Source organism: Schistocerca gregaria, chromosome 6 (genome assembly GCF_023897955.1).
Source record: "Schistocerca gregaria isolate iqSchGreg1 chromosome 6, iqSchGreg1.2, whole genome shotgun sequence".
In the NCBI taxonomy this organism is placed as follows: domain Eukaryota; kingdom Metazoa; phylum Arthropoda; class Insecta; order Orthoptera; family Acrididae; genus Schistocerca; species Schistocerca gregaria.
The window spans coordinates 252,887,264-252,898,054 of NC_064925.1; positions in this window are offsets into that span (position 1 = coordinate 252,887,264).

The window sequence follows — 10,791 nt, forward strand, 5'->3', positions numbered from 1 at the left end:
GCCTTGGTGCCAATGATGGTCGTATGCGTGTTCGGCGCCGTGCAGGTGAGCGCCACAATCAGGACTGCATACGACCGAGGCACACAGGGCCAACATCCGGCATCATGGTGTGGGGAGCGATCTCCTACACTGGCCGTACACCTCTGGTGATCGTCGAGGGGACACTGAATAGTGCACGGTACATCCAAACCGTCATCGAACCCATCGTTCTACCATTCTTAGACCGGCAAGGGAACTTGCTGTTCCAACAGGACAATGCACGTCCGCATGTATCCCGTGCCACCCAACGTGCTCTAGAAGGTGTAAGTCAACTACCCTGGCCAGCAAGATCTCCGAATCTGTCCCCCATTGAGCATGTTTGGGACTGGATGAAGCGTCGTCTCACGCGGTCTGCACGTCCAGCACGAACGCTGGTCCAACTGAGGCGCCAGGTGGAAATGGCATGGCAAGCCGTTCCACAGGACTACATCTAGCATATCTACGATCGTCTCCATGGGAGAATAGCAGCCTGCATTGCTGCGAAAGGTGGATATACACTGTACTAGTGCCGACATTGTGCATACTCTGTTGCCTGTGTCTATGTGCCTGTGGTTCTGTCAGTGTGATCATGTGATGTATCTGACCCCAGGAATGTGTCAATAAAGTTTCCCCTTCCTGGGACAATGAATTCACGGTGTTCTTATTTCAATTTCCAGGAGTGTATTTCATTCCATAAATATAAGGTAACAGGGACGTTATAAACCTCACTCATTTCAACCTATTCCAACGGATAGGTAATGGGACAAATAAGTACCAAGTTGGGAAGATTATCAGAAATAGGTTGATCTCTTCATTAGGACGGGGTCGATGTGTGCAACTGGTGCCGTGGGGAGTAGCTACATTTTATACCTGTGAGAAACTTCACGAATCTCCTCAAGCATTAGCCAAGCCTTTGGAGACGTGTGAGCTGCGTATCAGTGATGGTACCTTCGCAAAAAAAAACGTGCACATGTTAGACATCCTGGCATCCAGCATCTTCGGAATATAGGTTGATGACTGGAGCATTGTGTTGCATGACCAGCCGACGTACCGACCGCAGTACACATTACGACCAGTGCCGTTAACAGCTCAGGCATCAGGAGTATCAGAAGAATAACCACATGTAATATTCCATGGAGTTTCTATTTCAAAATAAAATCGCTAATAGCAGACCTGTTATCTTATAATACCTGGAAAAGCTGTATGATGACATGCAAGAACGTCTCTGAAGTTTATTCCAACTTAGTAATTTTTGCTGGATGATTCTGATTAAGAATGTAACGGTCATAAACGAAAATTTACGTTTTGCTTGTGTAAACAACTTGCACCTTATACACAGTCCAGTCACTTTAATATGACCAACTGCATATGTTCGACGTCGACGTCCAATAGCCACTTACAGATGACGGGTGACAATACAACCAGTGGAGTGTGTGAGATACTCATCATTTGTGAATAAGAGCGAATTTTATTTTATTTCCAGCTTTGCTATTTCACATACGTCAAGTGAATCATCAGCGCTGCAGTACGTATGGAGTTACGAATTAGCTGTAGATTCCCATGCCGGCTAGCGGAGACGGTCGGTCATCTGGCGCTTTCAGAGGCAGTGCGATGAGGTGCCGATGTAGAAATCGTTCGTGACCTCAGCAAACATATGTAGGGAAAGTACATTTATTCCCGCGCGAATGAGTAATTGTTGTTAATAAATATTTGCCAACAACGGTTGCCATTTGCCACTCAGATATTAGGAGGGGTCTACACGTCATAAACAACATCTTACAGTAATTTTACAGTGCCAGAAAAATTTGATATAAATAAATAAACAATTAACTTTGGCATAACTGAAGATGTATTATCTTGCGCGAACTATAGCGATTGCATGAACGAGTTGGAGACTCGTACCATAGTCGGCAGACGTCGAGAGGATGCCTTTCGATCTAGTCATGCAATATTCCTTGCTCTCGTACCGTTAACAGTTACCTTATAGTCAGTGCGAACAAGTTCATTTTACGATGTTTCTTAAATAAACGCACTATAGTGGCATCCCGTGTAAAAATTATGTGCACAAAAATCATCTTCCCACTTCATAACATGAAAGACAGGCAGTGTTATTGAACTTTCACAATCTGACAACGCAGCTACAGCTCTGCAAAGGGACATAAAACTACGAGAGCATCTCCACATAACAGGTAGGAAGAATTCCTACACGGTAGCTTACTGACTCAGTCCAAGGACAGGCTGGCTTCATTATTGCAAAATTCTGGTGGGAGAACATGACCAGTTTTACTGTACGCCCCTTACACCACTACCTGCTGACTCACCGGCTAAACTGAGACATTTCTGGAGGTTTAATAACGAGTGAAGGGTTCTTTCAAGGATATATGGAGCGTGTTGGGGGAAGGAGGAAAGAGTCCACTCGTTTTCATAATGCGGAAACGGAGCGATCTACCTGACATCCAAAAGGCGTGATCATTGGCTTTCGTGCCAAGGGCGGAAGCAGTTCCGAAACGGCTAAGTCGTTACATTATTCGCTTGCCGCCGTGGTTAAAGCATGCGGTGGATGGGAAAAATGATGCCATCCAAATCCGGTGCCGAGACAACTGAGAGAACTGTGGTGCATCACAGGTCATAGATGAGAGGAGTGAACAACGTCTGAGAAGATGTATATTGGCGAACAGACATGTAACTGTCGAGCAACTGACGGCCCAACTGAACCTAGGGGCTACCAGCGATATCTCCTTAACGACTGTCCAGCGAACACTGCCGCATATTTGACTTCACAGCAGGCGGCTGATTCATGCTCCCATGCTGATTGCTGTTCAGCGACGATGAAGGATGGGATTTGCGCGCCAGTCTACAACTGAGCGTCCACTGAGTAGCGAAATGTGACCTTTTCAGACGAATCTCCATCGGACAGAGGGCCGTTGACGTGTACGCCCTGAAACCTCTGAGGGAAAACACCCTGCAACCAGAAGGGAATGTTTTGTGGCATTCACTGGGTGATATTGTCATTCTGGAAAGTCCAGTGAATCAACACCAGTATGCAATTATCCTTGGGGATCCTGTCCGCCCGTACATTCCTTTGCATGATGGCATTTACCACCAGAACTATTCAAATTGTCAGGCTGCTCGTAGTGAATGTGTGAGGTTCGATGAGCACCAGGATTACTTTACTGCAGTCCTCTGGCCACCAAACGGCCCAGCTATGAACCCAATCGTGAATCTGCGGAACCACCTCCATTAGGCTGCACGCGCCATGGATCCCCAGCCGAGAATCCTAGCGCTAATGGCTAGGCATTGCTCCACATGACTGTCGATACTTTTCACAACCACAATGTCTCTTCTTGTATGCCTCATAGCTATCGGCGCTGCGAAAGGTGGTTGTTCAGGTTTTCGACAGGTGGTCACATTAACCTGACTGAACAATACAGCAACAACTGAAGCTCATAACAAGTCCTCGAATTGGCGGCCACCACTATAATAGTATGCATTACAACATGATCCAATGGCAGAACTGATATGTAGCCTCAAATTCGTTGGCCCCCATTCCTTGTACATGTTGTTTATGGTAGTGGCATAGCTGTCGCTCCATTCGTATTCTCCACACTGTATTCTCCAAAGTGTGCATATCACAGGTACGTTTTAGCGTGTTTATTGTTGAATTTCTTGCATACAATCCAAAATAATTCCTTTACATTCTAAAGTGACAAAAGTTGCTGGTCGAGGACTTTGCAGATCTCTTTGTGGCATTGAATTGTGCAGTTTCTGTCAACCGATTCGTGGATGACGGGACACGTTTGTCCTACTAAAGTAGTACCCAAATTTTGACTATTGTAACAGTAGAAGCAAAACGAGAGTTATGTACTTTCAAACCAAGGGCAATACGGACGGATTCATGAGTGGGTTAGTCACACAAATTCTAAACATCTACAAGCAACGTGACAGGAAACCAAATAGACACAAGAAAATTACTGCACTGAAGTACGGGGTGTTCAAAAAGACTCTCCGCAGTGTCGTATGATTGTTAGCCGCAAGTGCCGTATGATTGTTAGCCTGCGTGGGTTACTCCCCTTCAAGTGGGGACACTTTCAACATTTAATATGAAAATTTCTAACTAAAAATGAATATCCAATAAATTAATAACTTTCATTTCATCGAGTTGCATTTCGGTATGTTCACTGCGGCATACGCACGAGCGGCTACTAATCATACGGCACTGCCGAGACACTTTTTGAACACCCCGTATAATGGAGGTGTTACAGAAAGATTTGCGTGTGCTGCCCCCCTTCACAAACCCTAGAAATACAAAGCAGCGGGCTGATTGATATTAAAACTAAGACATAAAAGCGTAAAAGGAAAAAAAAGAAACATCTCGTGTGCAAGGATTACTATGTACACCGTGTGTTGGTTTTTGTATAGGCGAAACTAGTTGTAATTTTTGGACTAGATTTAAGGAGGAGATTAGCCTGAACAACAACGCTTTCTTCGGCGATCATTTAAGAAGTACAAAACATAACAGGTGATATCGATATACTTTGTAAATTATAAACGTAACTGAGAAGGGAATGAAACTGAACGGACTAGAGGAATGGGAGGTATTTACATGGATTACAAACGGGCCGGAGAAGTTAATGAATAAGCGCTACACAGTTTAAAGAAACGACATGATCCAACACAGAAGTAAGTTGGTGGCCGTAGCACGACGTACCGGACTGATGGCTATAAATAACTGTAAAAATGAAAGCAGATGGTGCCCTTCAAATGTACCTAACCGCATTTTGCTATCAGATGACTTTGTGCACAGTACTTATCAGCATCGAGGATACAGAAAGATGAAAAGCGAACTGTTGACCACAGAACGAAAGGTATATGTATTATATAATTGGTTCAAATGGCTCTGAGCACTATGAGACTTCACTTCTGAGGTCATCAGTCCCCTAGAACTTAGAACTACTTACACCTAACTAACTTAAGGAGATCACACACATCCATGCCCGTGGCAGGGTTCGAACCTGCGACCGTAGCGGTCGCGCGGTTCCGGACAGTAGCGCCTAGAACCGCTCGGCTACTCCGGCCGGAGTATATAATTGCGTAGGCTTCCGCGGCCAGAGTCAGTCAACATAAAAGTTTCCTGGGTTTGGTACCGCGTCATAATGTGTAAAACTACTGCTACTGGAGAGAAACCAAGGTTTCGGACACGGTTGTAGTGGTCTTCTTCTAAGTCTAATGGTGCGTTCTAGCTATGCACCTGAGCTTAAAAGGCTACCCACAACGTTTCTAGCTAATGGCTACAGCCGTAAGTCGATCCACACAGCCTTGTCGACGAACACAAGTAAGAAAGATAAGCAAGAAATAGACAAACTGTAGCCAACAGTGCGCTTACCTTACGTGAAAAATGTTACTGACCGAATAGGCAAACACCTTCTCCGTGTTGGGGTGCAGCCTGTCTTCTATAGTGGTCGTAGATCCAGGACGTGCTAGGCTCCACTAAGGACAAGGTGGATGCATTACACACTGCAGACTTTTAAAAGGTGCATTGCGAATGTGGAGAGGCATACATCGGCGAGACTGGAAGGCCAATAGCAACGCGCATTCGGTAACACGAGCGCTATATTCGTCTGGGGCAACACAAAAAATCTCCAGTGGCAGAATATCAGCAAGACTGCAGAAAAGAAATGAAATTCAGCGAAGCCTGTGTGTTGTCCAAGCAGCCGGTTACGACGAAACGCAAAACCAGAGAAATACTTAAACACCCTAATTACATGAACAGGGAGGATGGGCTTAGGCGTGGCCCATCGTGGCTGCCAGCAATCAGAGCCCAACACACAGCACTATCAACACGATGCACGAGCACTACTGGCGAGTAACTGCGCGGCCGATGTCGAGCAGTTGGTAAACAGCAGACACTTCTCATTCGACGGTGACCACCAATCATGGCACATAACACAAGAGCCAATAGACAACAGAGGTTTCGTTCTCGCTCCACCGCAATAACCAATTAAAATAAAGTTCCCTCTCCTTCTTCCTTAAGTTACCGATGAAACTAACTACCTTTTTTAAAAAAAATTATGGCGCAGTGAACTGTAACAACAAAATATAAAGGACACTGCATAGCTAGAACGCACCGTTAGACCCAAAAGAAGGCCGCTACAAACGTGGCCGAAACGATGGTTTTTTTCTCCAGCAGCAGCAGCAGCAGCAGCAGCAGTAGTTTTATACATTATTACGTAGTACCATACCCAGAAAACTTTTATGTCGTATATGCGTTAGACTACCAATGTTTCCCATTAATCGCATGACAATAACTCCGCTGTGTTGTATCCACTGTAATGAACCATTTTAATTTGTACATACACAGTGCTATAAAAATTTGTGATTTACAGTTTGGCTAATTACCAACTTTTAACGTAGGTAAAGGTGTGAAAATTAACAAATGCGTTCGAAACAGGTCTCCACTAACTCATATGTGACTGCAACTAAGAAAATAAAATAGAAAGATTAAATAAAGTTGTTGGTCCTTCAGCTGGTGACTGATGATATTAGATCTCTAGATCTCAGTTACGTTTATCTGTGAACTCTCACTTACAGATGTATTTTAAATACAAACAGGTTAAAGGTAACCTTTATATACATACTCAGTTTCGTTGCAACATAATGAAGCTACAGATGAGAAGCAAAACAGTAGACAGATCCAGATCTATCTTTTTCATGCCCAAGTTTCTATGAGGACAAATTTCAGTGAGGTCTGAGAAAAGAAACGTACTTTTCGGTCAAACCTAGGCATGATTTTACAGTGGTGTTAGTTACACATAACAGTGACTTTAGTCATCAATAATATAAGCTGATGATCCAAAGCATTGTGACTATCTGATTAATAGCTTGTTTTTTCCGTTTTTGGAGAGCGAAATAAATCAGATTCTGCGTATCAAGGACCCGGCAGTCTGTTGATAGGTTTGTGAAGGTATGTGACATTAGATGTCTACGCATAGGTCATGTAATTCGCGTAAATAAGGCGCCGTTGATTTCCGTAGGCGGTTATGGTGCCCAGTAGCGAACCAAATGTGTCCCATAGTATTACATCAGGCGAATTTGATCGCCGAGACATCAAGGTGAGACCACTATAATGCTCCTCAATCCACTATAGCACAATTCTGGCTCTGAGACACTGACAATTATGTTACTAGACGATGACGTCACGGTCGGGGAAGAAATTAAGCATGAAGAGATGCAGGTGGTTCACAGCTGTCAGCGTGTCTTCCAGTATTATCACAGGTTACATGCAAGCGCAGAAGAAAGTCTCCTATAACATAAAACTGCTCCCACCAGCTTGCGTCCGCGGCGCGCTGCACGTTTCGAGAGGCCGTTCGCTTCGATGACGGCGTTTGTGAAGACGACCATGGACCTAGTGTAGCAAAAAAGTAATTCGTCCGACAAGCTGACGCGTTTCCATTCATCGGCGGTCGAATCGCGATGATCCCGTGGCCACTGCAATCGTAATTGTCAATGTCGTTGGGTCAACATGCGAGTACGTATTTGTGATCTGCTGCGAAGCTCGGTGTACAACAATGTACGATGGACGGTGTGCTCCAAAACACCTGTGCGTGTCCCAGCATTGTGCCCTTCCGGCAGAGATGCCACAGGTCACCACCTATCCTAATTTAAAGAGCAGAAGAGCCTCCGAACCCCACGTCTTGCGAAGTTTCGTGTACGTCTAACCATTTAGCGCCTAGTGGTAGTTTCACTGTCTATCTAAGGCTTTGCGTAGATTCTCACCACATTAGCACGAGAACAATCGACCAGCTTCGCCTTTTTGGAGATACACGTCTACAGGCACTGCGTAATAATAATCTGCCTTCTGTCGAAGATGCTTACCCCAATGGATTTACCCATTTACAACCCTTATCTTGGCTAGTGTGCTCCCCTGTCTATGTCTGTCCCGCTAACACACTTCTGCTGCCGCGTCATGTCCACGCAACTCCACCAGGCGGCATCTAATATCGCGGTTGGCAGTGGTCATACTGTTTCGGCTTATCAGTGTATTATTCTTTACTGTTTACAACACTGTGCCAACGCTGGGGTAACTTTTCGAGACAGCGACTGTACAAGTCACGGGGATTTGAAGCGAATATCTCATCGAGCCAAGTTCGGATCGCATTTTTATTCGGAAAGTTAATTTCTTGATAGTTGTTCCATTGAGAGCGGCAAAGGTGAAAAATCTGAGGGTGCAAGATCAGGTGATTAAGGTGGGTGCAGAATGACTTCCAATGCAATTCGGTCTACAGTGTTTTTTGTCACTCCTTCAGGATGGTTCAAATGGTTCAAACGGCTCTGAGCACTATGGGACTTAACATCTGAGGTCATCAGTCCCCTTGAACTTAGAAGTACTTAAACAACTAACCTAAGGACATCACACACATCCATGCCCGAGGAAGGATTCGAACCTGCGACCGTAGCTATCATGCGGTTCCAGACTGAAGCGCCTAGAACCGCACGGCCACACCGGCCGGCTTGCAGGATGCGAAAGGCGCTATTGTGGACTAGCAACACTTCACACAGTCAAAAACAGTTCAAACGGCTATGAGCACTATGGGACTTAACATCTGAGGTCATCAGTCCCCTAGAACTTAGAACTACTTAAACCTAAATAACCTAAGGACATCACACACATCCATGCCCGAGGCAGGATTCGAACCTGCGACCGTAGCTATCATGCGGTTCCAGACTGAAGCGCCTAGAACCGCACGGCCACAAAGGCGGCTTGCAGGATGCGAAAGGCGCTATTGTGGACTAGCAACACTTCACACAGTCAAAAACAGTTCAAACGGCTATGAGCACTATGGGACTTAACATCTGAGGTCATCAGTCCCCTTGAACTTAGAACTACTTAAACCTAACTAACCTAAGGACTTCACACACATCCATGCCCGAGGCAGGATTCGAACCTGCGACCGTAGCTATCACGCGGTTTCAGACTGAAGCGCCTAGAACCGCACGGCCACACCGGCCGGCTTGCAGGATGCGAAAGGCGCTATTGTGGACTAGCAACACTTCACACAGTCAAAAACAGTTCAAACGGCTATGAGCACTATGGGACTTAACATCTGAGGTCATCAGTCCCCTAGAACTTAGAACTTCTCAAACCTAAGTAACCTAAGGACATCACACACAGCCATGCCTCTGGCAGGATTCGAACCTGCGACCGTAGCTATCACGCGGTTCCAGACTGAAGCGCCTAGAATCTCTCGGCCACAGCGGCCGGCTTCACAAAGTCCTCCTGGTCGTTGTTCTTGAATTGCGTCTACAAGACGTTTCAGTCGTTGACAGTAAATGTCAGCAGTGTTCATTACACCTCGGGGAAGCAATTCGTAGTACACCACGCCGTCGCTGTACCACCAGATGAATAACATTATCTTTTGTGTATTCACGCAGATTTTTGTATGGCGAGTTGCTGCTCTGTTTGCGCTCGACCATTCCTTTCTTCTCCTCATGTTAGCACAAAGATGTCGCTGATATTTGTGATTTTGGCGTAGAGCATGCAGTACCCATACATCCGAGTTTTTAAATTTACCCATTGCACGTAAATATCGCAAGACGCTGGAACGATCACATTTCATCACATTTCCCAGTTCTCAAGTACAGTGACGTGGGTCATTGTAGCTGAACAGATTTAAAGGATTCTTAACAAACCCTGAAGGGTTTCCTGAACATGAAGAGTCAGTAATGTTAAAAATGGAACTACCTAAAACCAGAAAACCATTTTCTTGCCACACACTGTCAATTGCTATTATCGCAATACATTTTGCAGGTATTTCTTGCTGCCTTCCCTGCTGTCACCCACTATCGATACCAAACAGAAGAATGAGTCAGAAATGTACTGATTTCTCCACTTGCCACTCCATTCTCCAGCATCCACAGCTCCATTTACTATTTCCAAATGAAAAAATCACAATATGGATACTCAAAAAGCAACAGTGAACTACTAATAAAAAATAAACCATAGCAATTGGAATACCAAGATCAAAAAAAAAGTGCTGCGAACTTATGCACTAACCTAATAATTAGGTTAAAGTTTAAAACAAAGTTTTCGTTTAAAACACACACACGTACATACACACAGAGGGCATTATGGAGATAAGTGCAAACACTTTTATATGTGGTACCTTCATATGTGTATACACCACTAAGTGAACTATGCCTCTCATTATAGGCTACCCATCTTGCATCCACGTATTCACACTTCAACAACTGACCTTCCGCACAGAGGAAACCAAGCAGTAATGGCTTGCTCTTTCGACATGCACAGTACTTAGAGGTACTAACCAAACTAAAAATATACTCCATGGATCATTTTGCATGATAAATTATCATGATGTGGATTAAGTCTTTTTCATTCATATAGGAAATTAATTTGTACATATATTTGTACTCTAAACCACCATATATATAATTTATTCTCCCCCCCAAAATATAAACAAAACTAGACATACAGAATGAGTTAGCAATTTTACACATTACAAACATTGAATATCGTCTACGAAATAGAAGGCGTTGTCAAGGTTCAAATGGCTCTGAGCACTATGCGACTTAACATCTATGGTCATCAGTCCCCTAGAACTTAGAACTACTTAAACCTAACTAACCTATGGACATCACACAACACCCAGCCATCACGAGGCAGAGAAAATCCTTGACCCACTGGGAATCGATCCCGGGAACCTGGGCGTGGGAAGCGTTGTCAAGGAGAAACTTTTTCAATTTATTTTCAGAATTTAC